The following is a 27041-nucleotide window of genomic DNA, read 5'->3' on the forward strand; positions in this document are numbered from 1 at the left end:
CCCTTTTTTTTCTTTTTTTTTTTTTTTTTTATAGCTCATTGCCGTTTGTATGCGATTCTTTTTCCCTCCTCTTTCGCGAATTCTTATTGACGAATTTTTTTTTTTTTTTTACTTCCACTTCCTTTTTCGTCCCTAATCAGCATCTGGATTAAAAGCTTTCGCCGTTTTTTTTTTCTCAATTCTTTGATTCGACTCTTTTGACCGAAACGTGCGAAATTATGTGCGGAAAAGAAAAATATAATGTCGGATCTTTGTACTTTTACTTTGCCTAGTTGGAATTTTCTTACAATTTATTTTACTTGGAATTTTCTTGGATCGATTTCTTGGCGTATGAAAATTGAAGACTCGTACCGAGATAAATAATTTATCAGGATCGCGGGACGAGAGGTTTCGACAACTCGATTAATTTGTTGAAAATAAACGCCAGTTTGGAGTAACAATAATTAAATGTTTTTTTTTTTACTTATTTTTTTTTTTTTTTCATTAGGTTGGTTTTAAGATATTTTACTTATGCGTATGGAAATTGAAGATTTGAAATAAACTGAGAGTCATTTGCTTCTTCCGATTGTAATCGAACGAGTGAATTTCTTCATTTATGGAAAAATGATCTGTAACTATGGTTAAAGTTTACTTTAATTTAGAATTACTTGTTATGATTTGTAAATTTCGAAAATTACGATCATGTTTGTTCTGAAGCGAAACGAAATCGAAAATATTGGGTTACAAGTCTTATAAAATCATGTCGGAATAAAGACGGAATAATTAATGTATAAATTCTAACTTATTGCAATGAATTTACAAACTTCATAGCTGAGAATTTTATTTACCGCAGGTTTGATGGAAAAAATTAAAGTGCTAATGGTTTTGTTGCAAATTAACATTTATTTTCAAACCCTGAAACGGCTATTTCGCCGCGTGAAGTACCTACTGGAATTTATTTTCACTTCCGCGGTTTTTCACGACATTTCTAAATCGTTCCGTGAATTCTTTCTTCATTTTATTCGCCGCATAACAGAGCTGGCGTTTAAGTAGCTTGTGACACGACGAAACGGCCTTGTTATTTTCTTTTATAACCTCGCGACTATAACCGGGGTTTCAAAAATCGTCTTCACTGCAGCCTCGAACGTCAAAATCACACTTTTGCTTACCGGCAGATTTATCAGTAAAAAAAAAACCCACTTTTTTTTTTTTCTACTCTCGGTCATTTTTCACGTAGATTAACGCTATAAATCTTCGCAGAAAATTCAGAGACTTCAAAAACCAAACTTCACAAGGGATGTGAAATTATTCATGAAAATCAAACCACCCCAAAAAGCTCGGTTACGGATTATCAGTTTTAATTTTATAGATCTATCGATCTCTGGATCATTCTCCTACTATTTTTAGTTTATTATCTTTTATTACGAACTAGCGTTGAGATGATAAAAATTGCTCCACTTTTTCTCGTCATCCTTGTAAAGATTGTCGGTGAATGAATTAAGTGATGATTAACGATTGTCTACTTTTTATCCTCCTTACAGACACTTTTTTTTCTCTTCCTGGGATCAAGATGATTTATCATTTTTATTCACGCTAATTTACAAGGCTAAATCACGAGAGTACGTTATGCATTTAATAAGGATCTCGAAATATTTTTTTTACATTATTTCGAAAAAATAGTCAAGACAGTGGAAATGATAATGGAATTTTTATCAAAAAAAAAGAAAATGAATAAATAAATCTTCAATACAAGCAGAAAATCTTCAAATTTCATCAAGTCCTGACGATTTTCCGATCCAAATGTTCTATGTAATTCCTGTTTCAAGATCCTTCTTTGCGTAAGATTTACAGGGAAAATTTCTCGCTCGTGATTCGAATTTAAAATGTCGATTTTTCTTTGTTTTCTTTAAATACATGCTTAATAGTCGAAAAAATAAAGCAAAGGTATATTTGATAGTGATAAAATGAAATCAAAAACATTAATTAACGGCAGAGTGATCATTTCACTAGTTTATCTCCTGAAACGAGAAACCGAACACAATGATCTCGAAGTTGGTTTAGAAATGAATTTTTAACTGGGTAAAAAAATTTCAACAAGCTCGCATCGTCGTTTTTGAATAATTGAGCAATTTCGCCGAGATTTTTAATAATGATTACCGGCTAGAATCTGTAACGAGAAACTGTCGTTTGAATATCCGGTATTGTTGGTGGATAGTAAATATTTATGCGAAAAGAGAAGAAAAGAATTGAAAAAAAAAAAACGACAACAGAAAGAGAGAAGCGGAAGAGAAAAAACTATAAAATGGATGATGAAAAATAGGGGTGAAAAAAAGAAAGAATGAGGAAAAAAGAGCGTCAGATTGTCTAAGAAAACGAGTTTAGCAAACTTTTTCCATACAATCGCTGCAACACGCTGCACTGTTACACATTCTATCTTATACCTTCTACTTCTTTATTTCCTTTTCGTTATTTCCTCTCGTTCCTTCCTTCGTCCTTCGTGAAACCGTGAAACGTAAACGAAAGAATGCGATAAAATTATATTCCTCCCCGAAAGTTTAGGATCGCGAGATAGGGAGGGGAGGATTATTTACGTACAAGGATAATTAACCCATTCAAAGAGATCTGGGTAGTTGTTTGTTTTTTTTTTTTTTATTCTTATTTTTTATATTACTTGTTTCTGCTTTGTTCCGAGTTGAAGAAAAAAAATATATATACATATTTTAAACGGTGTAAGTCCTGTTGATTTAGTTGAATTGTTATATAATCGTAATTTGGTGAGATTTAAATTCATTCACAATGTTAAAGAACGGTCGATTTTTCACACCTGTGTAATATCAGACAACTTTTTTATATCGTTATTATTTTTGCATTGCGCAAAATTTTCAATGAAATTATATCTTGAACCGATTTTTTTTTATATCGAATAAACACCTGCGTCGGAATTTATTTCAGTCAATCGATTTTCGATCGATCTTCGTATGCGGTTTCATTTTATTGATTTCAGATTGAATTTTCGCATGATATTTCACGTAACTTTGCGATGGATAAAAATTTCGAACTCAGATCTATTGTTATTGTTTAAAAGATACAGTAGAAAAGAAAATTGTCGCGCTTTTAAATTCTTCGCGATAGACCGAGAAAAATTTCATTTGTTACAGTAACTAGAAAAATTCAGTAAAACAGGTATCGTTAAGAAAAAACTGTTTGAATATTGTTGGGATTACGAAAAACGAGGTACGCGTAACCATTTTGCGCTATCGTCAAAATGTCAAACTCAGCATAAGCCAAAAGAAAAAATGTTACGTTTTATAATTAGGTTATCTAAGTTTCTAAATTATGCAGATAACGAATTTAAATTTGTTTAATTTTACTGAAATAATTTTCATTTCTTCAATAATTGTACTTATAATTTTAAGTTCGTCCAATTAAATCTATAATCAATTCCTCCAATTCAAAGCATTTTGAGTCAATATTTAATGAATTTAAAAAATACACTTCACAGATTGTACACCTCACTCGATTATCCGTAGAAAAATATTCGCCAAGTGTCCAATTCCACGCCACCGTGTTGCGGGAAGTTGCGCAAAGTCGATTCTTAAAAAAACCGCATCAGTTTCCCCGTAACTCTTTGCGAGTGTAAGGATCAGCATTCGATCGGCCAATTTTTTTCACCGACGACGAAAAATCATGACAGAAAAATAACGCAAAGTAGGAGAAGTTCAAGGAGCGGGAGTCGACGACGATTGTTTGGTTCAAGGGGATGGATTCCCCTTGGACGGGGAAAAGTGACAAGGGGAATTCGGCGCCATCCACTCGGCACGCATCGACCTTCTTCTCATCCTTGGGTGGGAAAGGAAAGGATCGTGAGAATATCCGATCCTCGCTGGCATTACGGGATAAAGTCATCCTCCAGCAGGGATGATATCCATCCCCCGAAATTCTTCGGCCCCTCCGGAAGTTCGGAATGCCTAAAAAGCCGGGCTTTTCTGTCGATTATACGTGTACGGAAATTCCATGCGAAACCCAAACGACGTCTGACTTGTTCAAAATTTTTCATTTTCTTTGACATTTTTTTCTACAATTCTCCAAATCAACTCTGAAACAGTGTCCTGATTTTTTTTTTTTCAGATCTCTTATTCGACTCGTTTATTAATTACGAATATCGAGATTGAATTTCGAAAGGATCTTTTTCATAATTCTACATTTCAAGACCGGACCAAAGATGGATCAAGATTTTTTTTGTTTTTTTTTCTCTAGTTTTTTTTGAGCACTTTTAATTTCTTCGATCAACTGAAACATTGTTTACAGGGTCTGAAAATTCTCGTGAGATTCTCAAAACTTCTATTTTTCGTCAGAATCAATGCTCGATGATTTCTCAGAGAGGTATTTTTTTTTTTTTTTTTTTTTGAAAATGATGTGATTTTGATGAATAACGCGTGTAATTTTGAATAGGAAATTTTTGCAGCACTTGCGGGAGGGTTTGGGGTTTAAAATATAGATCCGTGTTTCAGATGAGAATTTTATTCCTTTATTTGGAAACAATCTGGGAGGCAGCCGAGCGAAAATTCGAAACGGTCCAAAATGTCAAAACCACCCTGATAGTTTAAAGTGGCGAAAGGAAGCATCCTCTGTATTTTTTATTTATTTATTTTTTTTCTCTCTCTTTTCTTCCAACAGCATAAATGAACACAAAACGCTGAAAACGATCGGAAAAGGGATTGACGAATAAAATAAAAAATGAATAAGCGAACGAAAAAAATTTTAAAAATAAACAAACGAACAAAGGCGATTAATACGTCCGAAAATTCCGCGGCGATATTTTTTCGCCCACATTCTCTTTATTTCTTTCATTTTTTTTCTCTTTCTATCGTCAATCCCTTGTCGGATCGTTCGCAGCGTTTTGTTTTCACTTTTTCTGTTGAAAGAGGGAAACGGGGAAAAAAAAAAAAAAAAAAAATAACCGCAGCTATTTTTTTTTTTTTTTTTTTTTTCGCCCGCACTCACAACGCACGTAAATACCGCCGACATTTTGGCGTGCATATCTGTGCTCACGTTTTGCATAAAACCAACTACCATTCTGCAACCGGCGGACGATTCAATTGCTCGTTTTTTTTTTGTTTTTTTTTTTTGTTTTTATTTTTATTGTTCACCGTAACTGGTACCATTTTTATTTTTATTTTTTTAACTTGTTTTATTTTTTTTTCCACCATTCAACCTCTCGCGGTTTGAATTCCACGCCCCCGCAACGACAACGCTCGCTTTTATTATTATTCAAATACACGTCGCTACGGTTATAATATGCATGATGTATAATATCATATTTATAACGATGTCATAACGGGTGTACGAATTTTTTTTTACATCACATTTATTCAAACTTTGATATTTTTCAAGATGTTTTACAGAGAATTATTGAATAATTGAATCGATGCTTCAGGTTTTTTCAATGAGATTTGAACCGAAGACGCGCAAGAATTACGAAACACTGTTTTAGCGACGAACAAAAAAAGGCTCGATAGTTCATAAAATTTGGGCCAATCGATTGTAAAATTTATTTTCACTCGTGAATTATTTCTTCAATTTTCAACGGTTTAAAAGTTTGTTTTTTGTTTTTTTTTTTTTTCTTTTGAACTCTCTTCGAATTCAGGGCACATCGAAAAAATTTAATCAACTCTTGCGTATCGTTGAGAGAAAAAGAAAAAAAAAAAAAAAAAATTCCGATCGAACGGTTGATCAAACGATGAAGAATCCATGGGGGATAATTTGAATCATAGATGTGGCTTGCGTCGAAGGATAAATCTACAAGGTTGTAGGTTAAATTTTGAATTTCCTGGAATTGAAATCGGGATAGACGAGCATACGTGGTAAGGATTTTCAGCGAATAGGAAAGGCTGCGAATAAGAAAAGTCAACAGGAAGTAGACGGCGAAGGATCATCCGATCAAACGTACGGCTCGTGGTGAATCCTGGACGAGGAATGGCTGAATTCACGGGCTCGTGTTTGTTCAACGTGGGTTTTTTCAGCCGGCTGAACTCAACGCACGCGGTTGAAACGTGACTCTGGCTTTCGTTCTTCTGCATTCTGGGCATTAAACGCCGTGCAAAACGCTAGAACGGAGCTTCCGCTGCTGGGGGATTGGGAGGGAAAAACGAAACTGGGATGAAAAATTTTCATCCCTTTTATATTTTAACCCCTTTTTATTTCTTTTTCTTTTTTTTTTTTCCACCCCCTCCCTGAATATTCATGAATGAAGCACCGGAAATTCCCCCGAGTCTGCATCGTCGGCACGATATAACTGCCATCAGCTCATCCTCCCTCCCTCTCTCTCTCTCTCTCTCTCTTTGGGTATGTACCTCTGGGTATTCAACGCGTGGCTAAAAACCGGCCCTCAGGATAAATCATGCTCGTTTATGAAAACCGACGAAAATCGAGTCGAATTGCGGTAAATCAGTTTTTAAACGCATCGAGAGCCGCGGGAATCGAAGATTATATGGTGCAGGGAATTGATAGAGTTCTCTTCTTTACCGGCCGATTTTGAAAAAAAAAATAATGTTGACAAAATTCAACAGAATAGGACGGGTAACGAAGTTTATGGATATTTTTTAATCAAGATACTTTAAATCCACCGAATGAGAATTCAATGAAAATAGTACGAGGCAAATTAAATCTCATAAATTCTGGAAGATAATCTCATCTGATTTGAATAGTGAGGCAATTTTTCACGAATATCTGTGTTAAAAAAGAATCATTCGCACCGCGATTGGTGTGATTTTTTTCACTTCTCTAAAAAATAAACTCCGACAGAAACTTGGACAAAATATTTTCACCCCGCTGTCTCTCCGCTGAAAAATTGTTTATGATTTTTTTCAATTTTAAGAGACAAAGAGAAACAAAAGTTGAAAAAATATAAAATCCATGGACAGAAGAGTGGGCAAGAAAAAAAAAATTAAAAAATTTTTTAAAAATTGAAAAATACAATAAACGCGAAGCGAATAATTCTGAAAGGAACTTTTTAAGCCGGATAAAACCGACCTATTCTGTAGCGCAAATCCCTCTCCGTTTATAAGCCGGTATGAAGTATGGATATACAGGTATAATATGTAGCAGCATATCTACGCATACGTATTATTTGTATGTATTTTTTTACAAAGCATATGGGGCATTCAACGTCAAATTAGCAACCTATGTACGCGATCCTCTTCGATTTCAATCATTTTTTTTTTTTTTCTTTTTTTTTAGCACGACGTTCTTAACGACCCGAAAAGTGCCACGGAATTTTTTTAAGATTTTTTCAACCACCGACGAAATTTTAATAAGAAAACCGAATGAAGAAACAATTGCGAAAATGTCTTTTTTTAAAATCTGAAACAACTTGCACAGATTCTATAATTTGAAATGCGATTTTTAAACACCACGCGGTAATCGGATCGCAATATTTACAATATTTTTCACAACTTCGCGGTTCTTCCATGACGAAACTGGCGATTCTTTTTTGTTTTTTTTTTTCACCTTCTATTCCCCGATCTAAATAGATCACGGAATCGTGAGAATAATATGATTCTGCGATCTATTTAGATCGAGACGAATGAAAGAAAGAAAGAAAAAAAAAAAACACCGATTCTGGCATGGAAAAACTAAAAACTTGCAAAAATAGTAGTAAATGTTAAGATCCCATTATGGTGTGGTACTCAAAAATTACATTCCGAGTCATAGAATCGGTGTGAAATTTGTTCAAAATTTTAAAAATTAAGTTTTCGGAATCGGTATAGTGATTTTGTATAAATTTCAACATTGGTTGAAAAAAATTTTTAAAAAATGTCCGAGCCATTTCTGGATTGTCAAGAACATCATTCGCAAAAAATTATCAAAATCGAAGGTGGCGAGGTACATGGGCTGATAATTTGACGTAGAATACCCCATACATACATTGAGAGAAATTTTTATTTCCGGTTACCGCTCGGTCCTTAACTATTTTCATTTTTTACCGCAATCGACAAAATCTAATTATAGGTAGAAAATGAAAATTAGTTTTCTGGCTGTTGTCGGAAACTCTAGTATCCGTTACTATTCTTTCTCATTACGATCACTGTTGCTAGATTTTCTTCCAACCGTTGCGAAAATTTACCGCTCGTGCAACGATAAATTAACATTGAAGCCTTGATTCACTAAAAAAGTAGAGTAAACCGCAGAAATTGATTTTGCGTTGCAATAACCAAAAAAGGATCGACGATATCGCAAAATGTTTACGCGTACCTCGTTTTTCGTAATTCCAACAATATTCAAACAGTTTTTTTTAAAGATACCAGTTTTACCGAATTTTTATACTCACTGTAACAAATGAAATTTTTCTCAGTGTATATATATAACAGTATAAAATATTTCTCTACCGAATCCCCATGTGTAGGTATGTAGGTATGTATACACGTATAATCGAAAACTTGACGCAGCTGTATATACGGGAAGAAGGTAAACATATATATATATACAGACATATATATATAATAATATATATTTTTCTATTATCTTACATTTTCTATTTTCTTCGTGAAATACAATATTATCGCTATGTTTCTTTTCGTCCCTGTTTATATACGATACCTACGGTACGTTATGCCGCTTGATGCTACGATATATTAGATCCCTTCGGAAATAGAAATTCTCGAAGATGACTTTCTATATATATATATATATATATATATATATTTATTTGCGGCAAATAGATGTTTGCCAATTTTCTATCCCCGTGTTATATCCGCGTTTTTGCCCCGTTGACAGCTGGTGCAATATACGCAATACAGATCAGATATTACTTCGCAGAAATTTATTGTTTTCAGAATTTAGCAGGGAGACTGTTAAAAATGATATTTGAGATATTTTTGTTGCAAAAAATGATTTCGAAAAATGAAACGAGTTATGTTTCTTATTTGCTTTGTATTAATACCGTGGTTTATCTGCAATTATTTTAACGAATTCGGACACATTTGTCTCGTGAATCGATTTACGATAAATCTCTTGACATCGATTTGTGATAATATTTTTCTTGACAATGAAGAATGGTAGAAAACAAACTTAAAAAAAAAAAAAAAACAAGAACAAAACACGGCGTTGCATCAGACGAGGCATTAGATTAGGAAGCTGTGGAAAAATTCGTGTCAAAAATTCATGTGGATGAAAAAAAATGAGCTGTAATAGTTGAAAGCAATTATCCAATCACGATCCGAAGTTGCGTAAAAATGTTTTTCTGTGACAAAATCGACTCGATTAACTTCGATCAAGTCTTTTGTCACCAAATCGTGACGGAAATTTTCAACCTTGAATTCAAACGCCAATAGAAAAAAACTGTCTGTAATATTTTCACCTTTGTTTTTTGTATGTTTTTTTTTTTTTTTTTTTTTTTTTTTTATATCTACAGGGATGTATTTTTCCTTCTTCGGTGAACCGAGGCGTGAAAACTGATGAATAATACAGGCACAGAGGGATATGATAGGACTGCTCGACGGTCGAATCTCTCGGGATTAAAAAGCCGGTTTTCAGGTCCTACCTAAAAGTTTGGAAAAAGTTTTTGGAGTTGAAGTGCACGGAAATGTATGTATATATATATGACGCTGGGCTTAATGCCGCATCTAGAAGGATAAAAATTTCACACCCAATCAAAAACTCTGCAGCCTTTGGTCTCCCGCTTTACGATATAACGCCGTTAACTCACCGCAGGAACGCACTTTGCATGCATGTTACACACGCGTATTCATACACAAATTTATGTTATGTGATATGCGGGTGTAAAACAATTCTTTATACTTGGAAAAAAAATAAAAATCTGGTCGTAATGAACAAAATTTGATCCTGGCAACGAAGCGATGACTGGGAAAATATTTTGCATCGCAATTCCATGGATTCTTTTGCGATTGCGAAATCAGATCTACGCAGTGAAATCGTTTTGTGATGATTGGAAATATGATTGTTCGATTGTTGCGAATGAAAAAATGATCGATCGATTGTAATTTGTGCTTCGTGAATTAAGCGCCACATCAAACAAGGACAGAGAAATGTGCCATTGGCAATTGACAGGCTTGTCGAATGTTATTAGACGACGAATGATTTAGTTCTGCTGATTATACCGGACAGACGACCGAAGCCCCTCTTAATGACTACTCGTCTTACTTCTCTTGCGAGAAAGGATTTTTAACGCGTTTCACAAAGTATTTTGCCGTTTCGACAAAGAATTTTACAGATTTGCGATGTAAAATATCATTCGACAGCGATAATCGATTAGCAGCTCTCGTGGTTTCGTAAATTTTACTCATCTTTATCCACCGAATCGATTTAGTGGGCCGTACAAAGCGATTTAGTTGAATCTACCAGAGGATATTCAATGTTTTTATAATGCCACGAAAAAAGTGTTACTTCATTAAATTGACTTGATTAAAATCGAGGTTTCGTACTTATAAGTATATTTTATTCAACATATTTTTTTGTGACTTAAAAAATTATCGATTCATCATTTCATCATAGACGATGAGACGTTCTTCGCATGTTCTCCCTGGATCTGGAATGCCAAAATACGTGGCAATGTACGATAAAATCTTATGGCGGTAATTTTTTTTCCCGTTTTGCTAAAGACAGATAAATCGCAGGGGGCTTTTTTTTAAATGGGAAGAGATTTTCAGTAAATTTCTAGTGGTGGAAATTTCACAAAAATATTCCGTTGCAGGCGCTTCAATAAAACGCAAGTTTCGGGCAAGAAGTTGTTCGCAATCGAATTTTAAGGCAAACTTTTTTCCTCTCATTGGAACCCGAGGATATCGGAAAACATTGTGGGCACAAAATCGAACCAGCGTATTCAGAAATACAAAAATCCAATTCATAACGAATAATTTGCAACGAGCGATTGTTCGAATAAGTGAAAGCATGTAAAGCTTGTTTTCAACTTTTCCGTGTTAACCAAGAAAAGCTCAACGATTATACTTCTCATACAGTCTATGTAACGAATGTATATCATATTCCCGCATGTATCCATACTGGAAAAACGATTTTATTACTTAAAAACCCGAAATTGGACCGAAAACTTGAAAATTCGATTCCGAATTCGTTTCTCAGCAGCCTGAACAATGGCCCAAATAACTTGTTCTAAATCGTTGAGGTCATTTTGTCTTTCCCGACTTGAAACGACTCGTCCGTAACTTCAGAAGTATCGTCTGTAAATATATTTCCACTTTTTCTTTATCTCCTCGAATAAGTCGCGGCAAAAATTGAAAGCTCTATCAAATTCCGTGAATAATTATATTGAGAACAAAGTATAAAAACGATCAATTTTGTATGTTCATAAATTTCCATCATCGTCGAAAACTGCGATCAGGAGGGTCGTGTTAACTTATCGTGTATCTGACACATGTCAAAGTTCTGCAAACCTGCCGAAACTGTCTACGGCAGGTGAATCAATTTAATACGAAACAGGTATATAATGCCCATAAGGTTTATGTAGTGTGTATATATATATATATATATATGTATATATATATGTATATATATTACAGGCGAAACGCAGCCGGTCGGATTGACAGATATGCAAGTTGAGAGCCGAGCCAATCTCGATGCGAGAATTTTCAACGCTTATTCTCGTACAGCCAGACAAAGTCCCGGCTTCCCGGCAGCCTCCACAATCCCCGGGATCACAAGCCGAAGAGTCGAATTGACGTTTGAAAATATAAAAAAGCTCCTCGATTCAAGAGGGCGAGTATAGTTTAAACTAGCTGGCTGATTTCCATTGAAAACGACGCTGCGTTGGGACGAAAAAGAAAAGAAAAGAAATCCGATGAAATATTTACTCGTCTCAATCCGTTTTCTTTTTTTTTTTTTTTTTTTTTTTACCCCAGCTGACGTGTCTCAAAAATTTTACAGACACGATGTGTATTATTGGATCCGGAATTTTTTATGACTTTTTTTTTTAAGTCCAGTTGACAAACTGATTCCGTCGATTATTCTAAAATCGATGCGTTTCGAATTTACTTCGAGGAACGTAATTGATGCGAATGTTTGTTTGTTTTTTTTTTTTTTTTCTCGGATTTACTTAAACTGTTGTTGTTTCAAACGGAAAATTTATCAATTCGATGGATAAGAAGATGTACCTACTTGAAGAATAACTTTTTAAGATTCTCTTCAAATTAAACGTAAACTTTGACTAATCGTTCGTTCGATAAATCGATCGATTACATTTATCGTAATTTCGATCAACAATTTTTCGAATTGAACTGATTATTCGTATTTTTTTGTTCGATACCGATTAAACGGTTGTTTCTAATCGGTCATTCATTGAAATGATTCCTCATCAAAACCGAAAACTGTCAGTACACAAACTATAAACAAACAGCAATCTTAATCTTAATATATATATATATATATATATATATATATGAATATATATATGTATACGTAAAAGCGAAGAGAAGAAAGAGGAAGGAAATTGCTTTGTCTTTCTTCTCTTCGCTTTTATGTATACATACGGTTGAATTATACACCGTGCCTCGGGTTTAATTACAGCCAATGTGAGTGAAATCGTTCATCCCGACTAACGCAAGAGTCGCAAATGAAGAAAAATAGTGGCTGAGGTGGGGTGAAAAAAAAAAAAAAAAAAAAAAATTCAATCTCCTAGCAGATCAGTATAGCCTTGCAGTGGTGGATATAAAACCGAATTATTCCATCAGGGTGATTGAAGCACCGCGTGGATCCTTATACTTACACACGCAGTTTTTACTCCTCCCTGTAATTCGGGCACACATATATCCCGGAATTTTTCCCTCCGTGTATGTGCTCGTGAAAAAGTAAAGAATATACTTTATTCCCGGCATGAGGCGTCGGCCACACCGTTTTACGACTCTGCCTGGGTCTAGCCGGCTTTTTATCCTTTTACTCTTATTCGCCATTTTGTCTTATCTTATATTATCTCGCCGCGCATCTCGCGGATAATCTCCATAGATTTTTATCACGTAACGACCTTGATCATCCGGACGTAACGGTTTATTATTCAAAAATCGGAGCCACGGTTTACCCGAAACCATATTACTCTCAACCCCTTTGCACATTTTTTTTTTTTTTTTTTTTTGCAATTGGATCAGGTAGTTTTTTAAAGATCGTTGTTTAACTTTGCTAGTCAAAATTATTCAATTTATAAATATGTTACGATATTTTTAATCATCTCATTCGAAAAAGACTCAAAATCTTTGAAAATTAATTCCAAATTAGATATGAGATTGTAATTGTTTTTAATTTTTTTCAATAAAGTTTCCAATAATGGTGGTAATAATGACTTTGATCAATTCGTGGAATAATGAAATCGCGGTGAAAAATCTTCGTATCATACTTACGTTTCATTTTGGAATAGAGTTTTTTTCGGTACGTTTAGAGGAAACTTTTTGTTTTTTAATTCGAAAAAATCAATTTGTGGAAAATTTTCTCGTGAGAACACAATATTTTGTTGTAAATACCAAAACTGATGAAACTGTTGTTTCAAACTCCCAAAAAGAACAAAAATTGTTGAATAAAATATACTTATAAGTACGAAACCTCGATTTTAATCAAGTCAATTTAATGAAGTAACACTTTTTTCGTGGTATTATAAAAACATTGAATATCCTCTGGTAGATTCAACTAAATCGCTTTGTACGGCCCACTAAATCGATTCGGTGGATAAAGATGAGTAAAATTTACGAAACCACGAGAGCTGCTAATCGATTATCGCTGTCGAATGATAATTTACATCGCAAATCTGTAAAATTCTCTGTCGAAACGGCAAAATACTTTGTGCAACGCGTTAAAAATCCTTTCTCGCAAGAGAAGTAAGACGAGTAGTCATTAAGAGGGGCTTCGGTCGTCTGTCCGGTATAATCAGCAGAACTAAATCATTCGTCGTCTAATAACATTCGACAAGCCTGTCAATTGCCAATGGCACATTTCTCTGTCGTTGTTTGATGTGGCGCTTAATTCACGAAGCACAAATTACAATCGATCGATCATTTTTTCATTCGCAACAATCGAACAGTCATATTTCCAATCTTCACAAAACGATTTCACTGCGTAGATCTGATTTCGCAATCGCAACAGAATCCATGGAATTGCGATGCAAAATATTTTCCCAGTCATCGCTACTAAAACATTTTCTTTCCAGCGCGCTGTATGATCAACTTGACTTTTCAGTTGTGTCAAAACAATGTTTGGTCGAAAATATGTTAACCCTGAAACTTCGTTGCCAGGATCAAATTCTGGTCATTACGATGAAATTTTTTTCCGAAAGTACCTCGACTCGAATGAACTTGGAAAATATTGTAAATTGTAAACTTCCAACACCGCCGTACCTCAAATATATATCCTGTAGGTAGGGCGGAATAAAGGCGAGCAAGGGAAAGCTTTGTCGGAGCTTTTCGAAGCCGGCGGAGCTTTCGCGAAATTGCCGCTACCCGTGCACCCGCCATTTGCGAGAAGAAAACACGCGACAGCCTGACATTTTTCACTCTTGTGGAAGTTCGCTTGCTGTTCCTACGCCGAAACGTACCTCATACCTTATACCTGCCCCGGATATACCTACACGACGCTTTGATGCTTGCAAGTTCGTATGCCCGCAGCTGCAGCCACCGATACTCGAGAGCCGGACTGTAGCTTGAGCTATTTTATTCCCTGCAGCTATGCAGGAACGTGTTGTCGACGAATAACGACAATGGAAGTAGAGTCGAGCTGTTTTACCGCGGTTTTCATCCCCCTACCGAATACAAATGTACTCCCCTGCTTATTCAACCCCCGGCTCTCAACTTGAACCTTTCGTTACGTTTCTCACGATACGCGAAAAATACTCGCGGAATAAATTCCGATAATTAGCCATTTTTTCACGTCCATGATGAAACGGTCATGTTATATGCATATTAGGGTGGCCCTTAATGTTGGTAAAAAAAAATTATTTTTCACTCACCCCTTAAATTGACTCGGAATACTAAAAAATGATTTTTGAAAGTGAAATTAATTTCAATATCAACCCGTGCCCCAAAGGCCCTTTAAAGGAGTTGAAATCGTTTTTTTTTTTTTTATCAATTTCTCTATCAATTTGCATATAAACAATGAATTAAAATTGTGTGGCAACTTAAACTAATCTAAAAGTAATTTTATCGCATTCCGCACATTTATTTGAATTTGTTAAGGCGATGCGGACATTAGAGCAATGTAAGGATAAGAGGCTGAATTTTTCACATGTTATTAATCGCTAATAAATACGTATTAAATAATCGTTTTAAGAAGCAGAAATAAGGAATGTTTTAACGAAAATTTCTAATGTGAGAAAAGGTGAAACTTGTACAAAAATGAGCTGGAAATCAAAATGTAACATCTCCGAACGTAATTATTGCCAATCTAGCGTTGTGGTTTTTTGATCCGATTATTTTTCGATTTTCTCGTATCCATTTCACGTCAAAAAATGTAACGCTGTCGTAATACGGATAACGAGATTGATTTTCGCAGGGAAAACTATGTGAAACTTATTTTTTTCAAATTTTTCACCTCGATAATCACTCATAATCGATTTTAACTCCTTGAACGGCCTTTGGGGCACGGGTTAATATTAAAATTAAAAGCGGATTTCACGTTTAAAAATCATTTTTTAGTGTTTCGAATCGATTTAAGGGGAGAAAGCAAAAAAATTTTTTTCACCAGTATTAAGGGCCACCATAAATTATATACACGAAAACTTCAAGCGAATATCGCTGTAATTTTTAATCTTTATACAATTGGTTAAATCGTGTATCTCGGGCTTACGGATTATTTAATTTCAATACGCTTCTCTGATCATTCAATTTCTCAAAAACAAAATACAATCTCATACGATTTCCATCCCGGTTTTACAAAACTTCTATATATATTTTCTAACTCACGGATTCCGTTGAAAGCACAGAACAAAGATAATAATTTTACAAATCATGTGAGACTGTAACGAAAATCTCCGATAAAAGATGAAATCTTTTTGCGAGAGAAAAATGTCGGCATTGTCGAGATGTTTTTAATTAAATCCTTAACTTCGGTTTGAATAATTATGCGAACCGTTTCACCCGTTTGTTGCTGCATACCTGTAAACAAGAATGTTCTACTAATTTGAATTCTTGATGGGAGCTAAGAGGAGGGCGGCCGCCTTTCTCCTATTATCTAGTTTCAGAAGCGCATGATAATATATATTAAGCCGCACGTTCATCATGCGGTAGAAACTTCTCGTATAATATAAACTATATCAAAAATATCTGCATAACAAATGACGCGAACTTTTGTCATCCGGTAACTTTCCCCATATCAGTCCGACATTTACATATTCATTTCAGGTTTTATATCGTCATTTTTCTTCCATTTGATTCAATACTCTCAAGTTTTTGTGTCTTTTCTTTTCGTTTTTTTTTTTTTTTTTTTTTAGTATTTTTCTACGCATCTTATCTTCGAGGGGAAACAAAAAGTTAAACTTCGTGTTTTTTGTTCGGAATTTCTAATTCCGTTTTATTTATTTTTTGTTTTTTTTTTTGTGCATCTCATTACTGGGAGAAAAATATAAAAACTATGAGATGAAAACAAAAAAAAAAAAAAGAAAACAAGGAGAAAGAAAAAATGAAGGGGCGGTTTATTCTAGGTTCGGGGATAATATATTACGAACTCGTTGCAGGCTTGCACGTAGAGAACAACGCGATTTTAAATTTTAGTCAAGGGGTGTTTTCCCCTTACAAAGCTTCTCCTTTCAAAAGAGCCACTCGTTATATAACCGCGGGCGAACAGGTTATGCATACAAAATTCAACACTCGACGCGCCAGCCTTTCGAAATGATTGGACAAACTTATAACAAACTCGGCGCAGAGTGAAAGGGAGAAACGTTTTGTACTTTTATTTATTCTTTCCCCCTCGTCGGTTATCGATGGCAAAAAAAAAAATAAAAAAAAAAAAAAACCGTCAATGATTACATTTACGCAGCTGGTGCCTGGCGTATTGTTCTTATTAAGTTTCTCAGATTTGTTATTTAACCTTTTTGTTTCTGTAATCGTTATTACGGAAAAACTTATACAATTCATATTGTTTAATTAATTGTACCGGTACCAAACCATTTATTCATGTCGAAAGGATTTTTATTGAGAAATATAGAGTCTTTAGGAATTTTTGAAAATTTTTCATATCGTGGGTTTTATCAGGTGTTGATATTTCGATTGGGGAAAATATCGAAGTAACGATTTTTCCAACACGAATGATCGAAGCTCAGTGATACGAAGTTGAAGGTGCCAGAATGTATCTGAAAAAGTGTTCTCAAATAACGAGGAAAAAAAAAATTGCTACACCGAGAGAAATTTTTAGTTCCGTTTACCCCTCGATCCTTAACTATTTTCATTTTTTTTACCACAATCGACAAAATCTAATTATAGGTAGAAAACGTGAATTAGTTTTCCAGCCGTTACCGGAAACTCTAGTATACGTTGCTATTCTTTCTCATTACGATCACTGTTACTGTGAAAAATGTAATTTTCCACAGTGTATCATTGTTGAAATATCGCAATCCACAATCGCGCCAAATCCAAAAATCTCTCGTCAAATCGATCTGTCCGAACGGCGGGTGCATGTGGTTTAAATTTTGGTAAAAAACGAGACACTTGGCGTATCAGCGTGAACCGCATTTACGTGCACGTAGGTAGGTATTAAACAAGGAAGTCGTTCGCCATGGGATTTAGAGGCGTTATAAACCCTTCGGAGGCAGCAGAGCTGCTTGCTATTATGCCGTGTGAAGTTGCCTTATCTGAATCGCAAATGAGGCTTCATACGTACAGTTTATATATATATATATATATATATATATGCCAGCTCGAGTTAGTCGATGCACGTATATGTATACATATGACGTATGATACGTAGAGTACGACGTGTGCGTTTTGGTTTGTATTTCAACCCGGCGAGGGATGAAAACTAACAGCGAATAAAAGACGTTAAACGAGATGCGATTTCATTGATCGAAGATGATATGGAAGTTGAATTTTAACTTTGACAGGTGAGAGGAACGGAAGCGAAGATATACGAATAAGAAGTGTGGAAGTGAGGAGATTTAAAGAAACTGACGGACGATGGAAGCACAGCTTTATTTAAGGCGGGGTTGAAGTTGCTAATTTTAAAAGTTGCGAAAGCGCCTGATTTCGAATTATTTGCCGCGCGAAACTTGAAGCGAAGAAATGAAAATTTGGAGAAACAATCGTTCGGAATTTCGATGTTTCAGATTTTTACATTTTTCTCAATTTCGGAACTTTGACTCGTCGGAGTTACGCCCTTTCGAAATTTTGTACTTCCGGAACTTTGAGCCTGATTTCATTACTTTAAGTTTCGCCAGCAAAGAATTCGGAATTTAACGCTTTCGAAACTTTTCAAATTCGTTATTTCAACACCTCCTCTCTTATCACTTATTCCTATAAGCCATTTCACCAAGTTTTCGTGTTTTCATTTTTGTTTTTTTTTTTTTTTTTTTTCGTTTTTCACTTCTACTTTGCCCTGTAACCTCTCTTTACCTCTTTTATCCTAATTTCGTATCTCTTTCTTATTCATACGTACACATTTGTACAGATAACATGAATATTTATATCAATCTTTGCGCCATAACAATATTATGCAATTATACATTATAATATTACAGTATATAAATAATATTGCGTAATGATATTCTTGGCCACGATTTTATTCATTTTATATCGCTTGCGCATCCGTTGGCGCGTGAATAAACGGGGGTGAAAGGGAGGCAGGCAGAGAGTTTCTTTTCCAATTTAACCGAGAAATATATTGCTCGCTTGTGGAATATATATTTGAATTTTTATTCTCATTCGAATTGTCGCGTCCTTTGCTGTTCATTTTCACGGAAAATTGATGGGTAGATAATTAAACAATCTCAGATATGCACGCCTCGCGAGGCGATCGAATCATTATTTATTGTTTATGGTCTGGCATAATACTTACATATTATACTTATTACGAGAAATTCGTCAATATCGTCTCTGAGATTGAAAAACTGTTTGGAACTTGTCGGATAAAGATCACCCAGAACCCCGTGAAATTTCTGTGAAAATATTCAAAACCCCCGGTATAAAATTATACGTAACCCCATGAAATTCCCATGGAAAAAACTTGTGACCCCATAAGAATTTCGAAAAACCCCATAAGATTTTCTGAAACCCCATAAAAAAATTTTAAACCTCTATAAAAAATTATTCTCTAAATCCGGCAAAATTCCCATAAAGAGCTGAAAACTTGTGAAACTAGATTCTGCGGTATAATTTGCCGAAGCGTAGGGAAATTTTCCATGTAACGACAACTCGGGCGGAATCAAGCGTCAGCCAATTTCGCGAATATTTACCTGCAACGACGGCTTGCCACGTTGTGCAAACATCAGCCTTGTCGCTTTTGGCGGCCAATTATGCGAGGCGTAGTGAATCGCTGCAAGGCTGATACCGATTGCTTGCTGATCATGGGTTGCATGCATGCGGTATATTTGCGCTTGATGATAAATGTTGAAACGATTTATCGAGGCGTCGCAGATTTATCAGGCGAAGTACTTTCGGGTAGGGAATCAGAAGAACTGAAAATCAGAATGGCCAGAATTGCGAATTTAATAAACTGGAATAACAAATATGAGGGAACGGATACTGTCGGAAATTTTAAGACCCGAATGGTGCCCGATAACGATGTAATCGTTAAATGATGATTATAACTTCAAATTTCCATACATTTATATTATATTTCCATTATTTCTGGCTCAACGAAAATTCACCGCTTTGTTCTTTCGTGATTGTGAGTTTCCGATGCATATATGTGCGGAATTCTGACCATTTTGATTTTTGGTTTTTCTGATTATTTACTCGCGCCCGTAGCTTTCAAAATTGACACAGCAGCGTGTTTCGAGCTCTGATTCAAATGATTCTTGTTTTTCGGTTTATTTTACTTTTCAGGCACAATTGATGTTTTTTTTTTTTTTTCTAATTCGTCTGCTAGTATAAATACGGCATTCAACCTCACAACGATTTATTCGCGAAAGCGAGTTTCGCTTCAAATACATCGAGAACGGGATTCATTCACGAATAAATGTAATAATGCATCGATCGCGTCAAGTGACCTATAAAATAGTCGCGCGGTATTGTAAAGAGAAAAAAAAGAAAAAAGAAAAATGAAAATCAAATATAAGAAAAACGGACGATAAATCGTTATCGGAATAAATCTTCCTATCGGTTAGATTGGAACGATAGATCACCGAGGATTTGAGTAAAATATTTTCATAGATCGATAAACCTGTTGAATAATTCATTGTTAGACGGTGGTAAATTTTTTATTTCAATCACAAGAACAAAAACAAGAAAAAAAAATAAATTTACACGGTACAAGGGAGAATGAAAAATGTGTGGAGAAATCATAAATTGAGATGAAATAAATTTTCCGATCGTTTCGAATGAAATTTGATTGTGTCTACGGTCGAATGTTCTGTTCTTTTCTTTGATCGTTCCACTTTGTTAACAGTAATTTTTATAAGTGTAAACGGTTTCCGGAAAGATGAAAAGCAAACAGGCTGGTGCTGACGACGGGAATATAAAAGGCGTCGCCATGTCCCAGGTTTATTTCCCCAGCGTTTTATACACCGTCCCGTCCAAAAACGCCACTTCCATCATCCCTATTCTCACCCCTCGAGTATAAATATTAGAAGAACCGCCGCGACGCCGAAAGAAACGGAAGTGCGAGTCACGTCCTCTCGCTGTTTTTTCACCAGCCGAAAATGCAGCCGAAATTCTCTCCTTTTACCTCGGCTATTAAAAAAAAAAAAAAAAACAAATAAATAAATAAGAAATAACCTTCCGCCAAGTCGATCCTGAAAGTTTTTTCGCATTTTCTTAGATTTTTGGTTTTTTCTTCAATAATTCGACACGGTTTTTTTCATAATTTTATTCCTCTACTTGGTGTTATTTTTTTGATTTTTAGTCAGGGTGATGAGAATCCTGTGTTAGAATCATTGATCGATTTTTGAATAATGGCAAAATTTTAGATACTTCGTGAATTATAGAGTGATTCAGGAATATTCCAACCACGCGAATTTGATTCACAGTTTAATTTTTTTTTTCTGTCTCTCTCTCTCTCTCTCTCTCTCTAAATTCTTTGCATAATTTATTACAATCCTTGAATCCCGGAACGATGATAATTTTCACGCTCAATAAAGCACAATTATTTTGAATACACACCTTATTCTCAAAGTTTGGAAATGCAGATTTTTCCAAGTTTTCTAAAACTGTGTAACTTCCGGTGTTTAGTTTTTTTTTTTTTTTTTTTTATTCAAAGATATAATAAATTTTTCGAGTACAGCACGTTGAATATTTCCGGTGTTATAATTTGCAATAAAATATCACAGGTCGCGGAATGTGATCAAAGAAGAAAGAGAGAGAGACAGTGAGAGATGAAGAATAAAAGAAAGGAAATAAAAGGCTGAAAGTGAAAAATCGCGAAGACAAGCTCGGCGTTTCGGGTAACTTATTTGCATACCTGGGGTTATAAGCTATACGTATGCTTGGCGTACTTTGGCCCTGAAATACTCCCGAGGGATAAAAAGTCGGTGGTGAAAAAAGCGCCCACGTATCGCATGTTCGTTTCCAGCTCGAAGTTTTGGTAAAAATTACATTGTACGCGGTAACAGAAGCAACGGAGTTCGGGGCGAGAATGAGAGGGATGGAAAAATAAGAGAAAGAAGAAACAAAAAAAAAAAAAAAAACGAATGGTAGCAGAAAGAAAAAAGAAGAAATTAACAAACAAATAAATAAATTCGCAAACAATTCGCGGTTCGGATCGCGGTGAGTTGACCAACTGTTTGTGTGCTTGTTTTTTTCAAACCGTGCTCGAAAAATTTCTAGTACATTTCGCGCTTTCGATTAAACTAAACCGTAAACGTATAATTAGCACGTAACGGTGGGGAAAATACGCGAGGGGACGTAGTTTTGGAAAATAATAGTTTTCCTTTTTCTTTGGAAGAAGAGAGAGAGAGAGAGAGTAAAAAAAAAGGTGACGTTCGAGCAAACAATCGCGCGATTGTAAAAATCTATGAAACAGCTGAAAATTGAAAAAAGAAAAAAAAAAAAAAAATGAAAAAACAAATACCGACGAGATTCGACGAAGTTCACGAACGCAACGTGAGAATTTACTTGTAATTGAAAAAACTACTTTGGTAACGATGAATGATGACAAAAAAAAAAAAAAAAAAAGGATCAAAAAAATGTTTCTTCTCAAAAGTGACGAGAAATTTTTTTATTTTTTTATTTTTTTTTTATTATTATTCTTCTTCTTCTTTTCTCGGTATAATAAATAAACCTTTTTTTCTTTACACACAACAAGTACAGCATCCTAGTGATTTCCAAGGGCGCTGTGTCAACCCTTTTATCCAACCCTCCTTTAAGGTCAACGTCAGACGGGCGTGTGTTCGTTTTGACGCATACAGTATCTCGTATAACGGGGATCTAAAAAACCCTCCCCGGTGTATTATGCACGCCGTCGCTGAGGAAACGCGTCCGGCTTTCGTGCGAATTTACAGCGGCGCTAACGTTATCGGGTATAACCAGTGTTAAATCTGCGTCGTCGTTATTTGATATCAAGCTCTATCGCACTTTTTTCTCTATTTCCTTTTCTTTCTCTTTTTTTTTTTCTTTTGTTCCACTCTCACCACGGGACGCAAGATTCGCGGTCCGCCAATCTGCCAATCTGGCGTCGCTGAATTTGCAGAACAATTTCCGCGATTTTCGCGACGCAAAAATCGCGGCCCGCCAATCTGCCAATCTGGCGTCGCTGAGTTTGCAGAACAATTTCCGCGATTTTCGCGACGCAAAAATCGCGGCCCGCCAATCTGCCAATCTGGCGTCGCTGAGTTTGCAGAACAATTTCCGCGATTTTCGCGACGCAAAAATCGCGGCCCGCCAATCTGCCAATCTGGCGTCGCTGAGTTTGCAGAACAATTTCCGCGATTTTCGCGACGCAAGATTCGCGGCCCGCCAATCTGCCAATCTGGCGTCGCTGAGTTGGCAGAACAATTTCCGCGATTTTCGCGACGCAAAAATCGCGGCCCGCCAATCTGCCAATCTGGCGTCGCTGAGTTTGCAGAACAATTTCCGCGATTTTCGCGACGCAAAAATCGCGGCCCGCCAATCTGCCAATCTGGCGTCGCTGAGTTGGCAGAACAATTTCCGCGATTTTCGCGACGCAAGATTCGCGGCCCGCCAATCTGCCAATCTGGCGTCGCTGAGTTTGCAGAACAATTTCCGCGATTTTCGCGACGGCGCGCAAAGTATTTCCAAGAGAAAAAAACCCCACCGACGAACGATCATAAACCATACGGCAGCGAAACGTGGCGGAAGGAGTCGTGCAAGCACAGCTTTCATCACATCCTGCAGGCGCGTAAGCTCCTGGATATATATATATATATATATATCTCGCTCCTCAACGTACGCAGTTATTTACGTACGCTAAACGTGTTGCAAGAGACAAGGAAAAATAAATATAAAAAGTGAAAATAATAAAGGAACCACGAGGACGAGGATTCTTGAATCTTGGATCATTTACCATTTGCGTCCCGTCCCCTTCCCCCTCCCTTTTTCTTCTTTTCCTTTTTTTTTTCAACTTGAAAAACTCGACACGCGATGACAATGAAATGAAAATAATTTTTAAACCCTCGAATTTTCGGTTCAACTTGAATCTCGTTGGAGGTGTTTCGAAAAACGAAGAAGTAAAAATAAAAATGAAAATAAAAAAGGAACGACAGGACGAGCAGTCGTGAATGAAGTTCGTGCTTTTTTCATCCCCATTTTTTTTCTTTTTCTTTTTCTTTTTTTTTTTCTCATCTTTTACTTCGACATCTCGCGACGCAAAATGAAATGGAAATAATTTCTAAATCCTGGATCGATATACAATATTATTATTATACTATACAGCTCGAATATTGTTTTACCATGAATCTGTTGCTAAGAACCTTTCAAAGATTCATAACTTTTCACTCTGGTGTCTACCGGCATTGGGGGTTGATTGATTTTAATTCAGGGTTTCTGCAACCCTTTAAATTGAGGGAAGGAAAAAAAAATAAAAAAAAACATCAACCCTTTTTCACGACGCGTCTGCCCGCGTAATGCGACCATAGAATTATTAACAAGGTCGGAGCATGCTTCCTGGCGATGTTGAACGGAATTTCTTTATGAAAATTTTTACCGTGAAATGGTGTTTCCTTAAAGGTAAAAAAAGAAAAAAGAAACATGAAGATCGAATACCAAAACGATTTAGTAATTAGTCAAGTTCAATTAATATTAATTCATAAGACTGAAATGTATAATGTGAGAGTGATTACGTTGACAATTCGTTTCCAAATTATCATGATTCAGAATTTTAACTTCCCTTAAAGATTTCTCGCAGATGTGATTCATTTTATTGTATACATATATATATTGTGACGTGGATTTTTCTGCACCTCGGTTACTCGGAGCAAATAACCGGGAACTTACCGCGTGCACAATAATTTGGCGTCCACGATGTACCCTGGATCTAAAACAATATCGCAAAGTTTTTGTTGGGCGCCTGGCGTGATTAACACGCCTCGAAATCATTAATACGCTATTCCTCGGGCATATGCCCGATAGCTCAGTACCGCGGAGAGGGGAGGGGTAATTTTTGGAGAGAGAGAGAGACACTCGAAATACACACGCTATTTAACAAAAGTAAAATAAAATCTTATATTTCATAATAGCGGTGATACAAAACACAAAAAAAAAATATAATTAAAATAATCGCTCATCGCGAGTCTAAAACTAAACAGAAAATTACACGTAACCTACTCTAATTCTTACTCTAATGAGCTCGCGGCTCCCTAACTAAAACGTCACTCGACGATCGCAACATCCTCATACGCAATTCTCAATTCGCAAATTCGCCATTTGTTCTCCATGGCGATGATTGCTCGAAACGAAACTAAAACTAATTATTCGACGGTGCGCCGTCAGGTCTCGCAACTTAAAACACCATGCTCAAACTTCTCGTCTCAACTGCTGCGCAACGCAACGGCAATTTCGACTATACATCGCCTAACCTCGACTAAACACTATCTTAACTAAACGTAAACTTAACTAAGCGCAAGCACCACTACATTTAACTTCAACTATACACAAGCTCAAAGTAACTCAACTCAACCTACATTATCTTAACTAACGGGTACGGAACTCAATGCAGGCGCAACTAAACGTAACCTAAACTATACGCAATCGCAACGCATCCGAACTTAATTCTTTTCAAAATTCCCCAAAACGTTACCCGCTAATCCGAGCACTCCAATTCGGTGCTTCCCGACCTACTCGAGAGGTGACACAAAAAGAAAACGATAACGCGGCTCGACCCGGTACGGCGAAATTCGGCTATACTTGGTTTCACTAACGAGAAAGATTCAACTAAAACCCGTGACTCTACTCAACTTTTTCAGAAACTCAAAATTTACTTTACTCTAACCCGCCTACTCAGGCTACGGTCATCAAGCAAGAGAATCGGCAAAAGAATTTCGAGTACTTTTCTACAACGCAAATCCAAAACGACTATCCGGTACTCGGCAAGCCTTTTCGCAATTATGCTCGAAATTCAATCGCGGGGATAGAAGCAGCGCTTACCTTCTACATCCTTGCAACCCCCTTTCCATTCCCTTCGCGATTTTTGGGCGACTCCATGGCTTCGCGAAACTCCCCCAACACGCGACTACTAATCACGACCGCCAGAACTAGAGTGGTTTCAAAAACCTACCACCTGCCGCAACACGGATCTCGATACGCCATCCCACACGTGACGTCATACCCCCAAGAATACGCAATAATCGATCCGTCATCGATTTCGTCGATCGCGCAACTCGACGCGCACCTTCGATAGCATCGCTGCGCAGAACTTAAAGCTAGCTCGCAATCTCGTCCTCCGCGCAGCTCCATGACGTCTTGGCGGTGAGCGTGGTGCTCCCTCGTCGCTAGTCGGTCCGTCGCAAGTTCGCTGGTCAATTGTTGGCGGGGTGAAGGGGAAGAGGCTGCGGCGCGCCGGCCGCCAGCGGGAATCGCGTCCACCTTGGATTCCCGCGATGCGGGGATCTGCGTCGGCTCCCCCTCCGCAGCCTCGACATCCTTCCTTCGCAATTGTCGCTAGTCCGCCATTTCGCACTTTCCTCGAATTCGGTGTCGACTTCTTGCCTGATGCCGTTGTAGCTCGAAAAATAAAAAAAACAAAAAAAACTGAAATATCTTACGCTGGTCGCTAAAGTGTCCCCTCTCGTAGTTTCGGATGCGTGACTCTAGTCCTGGCGCTCTTTTCCAAAAACTTCGCGACTCAATTTCGGAAATTCCTAAATTTTTGATTCCGCCCAGGGTTCAAGGAGCCCCTTGTAACGGGCATCAAAAATGCCACGTTACAATATATATGTATATTTATTTTTTTTTATTTTTTGTTATGATAAAAGTCTGTAGGCTACATTTTTCGTCAAGTATTCGGATTCTGTAATTCGGAAAATTACGTTGTCATCCGGGTTTGAGATTGTCGTGGAACGCAGCGGCGATCATAACACTAATTGGCGCTTAATACCGAGGTTAAATTGAATTAAATTCGGTCTGGATGCAGTCCAGAGCTCATAGACGCGCCGGAAATTCAATATTAAGGGATAAAGAGCGAGGCACGCAGAGTCTGCGCCTCAATATGTGCCTCTGGTGCTTTATTAAATATGAAATACGTGCAGATATCTCGGGAATTAGTGGTTTTACACATTTGCAAAAGACGTCATGCTCGACAAATTCCGGTAATTCATTGGGTTTCATCACTTTGTTTTTTTTTTTTTTTCAATATCTCCTACAAAAGTTTTACAGAAATCAATACAACCCAAAAATAATCGCATATTCTAATTAATGTATTAATTTTTTATCGTAATCCACGGAGTAGGATCGATAGAATTGATCAAAAGTTGGAATAATCATTTTTCAATCAATAAAAAATGGAATTTTCCAAAAATT

At 36.4% G+C, this 27041-nt stretch overlaps 1 protein-coding gene across 7 annotated transcripts in view; it reads right to left on the reverse strand.

Moving 5' to 3' along the window:
• The window catches only part of LOC107225915 (glutamate receptor ionotropic, kainate 2), a 251204-nt gene that overhangs the window by 125688 nt on the left and 98475 nt on the right, over positions 1-27041 (reverse strand). The window contains exon 1 of one of the 7 annotated variants that reach the window (XM_046744600.1): positions 19367-19443. The exons of the other annotated variants lie outside the window; for them this stretch is intronic. The gene's annotated coding sequence lies outside the window, so the exon portion shown is untranslated. Of the gene's footprint in view, positions 1-19366; positions 19444-27041 lie in introns of those variants that run through there. 7 annotated transcript variants of the gene reach the window in all.

This window comes from Neodiprion lecontei, chromosome 7, assembly GCF_021901455.1.
Source record: "Neodiprion lecontei isolate iyNeoLeco1 chromosome 7, iyNeoLeco1.1, whole genome shotgun sequence".
Classification (NCBI taxonomy): domain Eukaryota; kingdom Metazoa; phylum Arthropoda; class Insecta; order Hymenoptera; family Diprionidae; genus Neodiprion; species Neodiprion lecontei.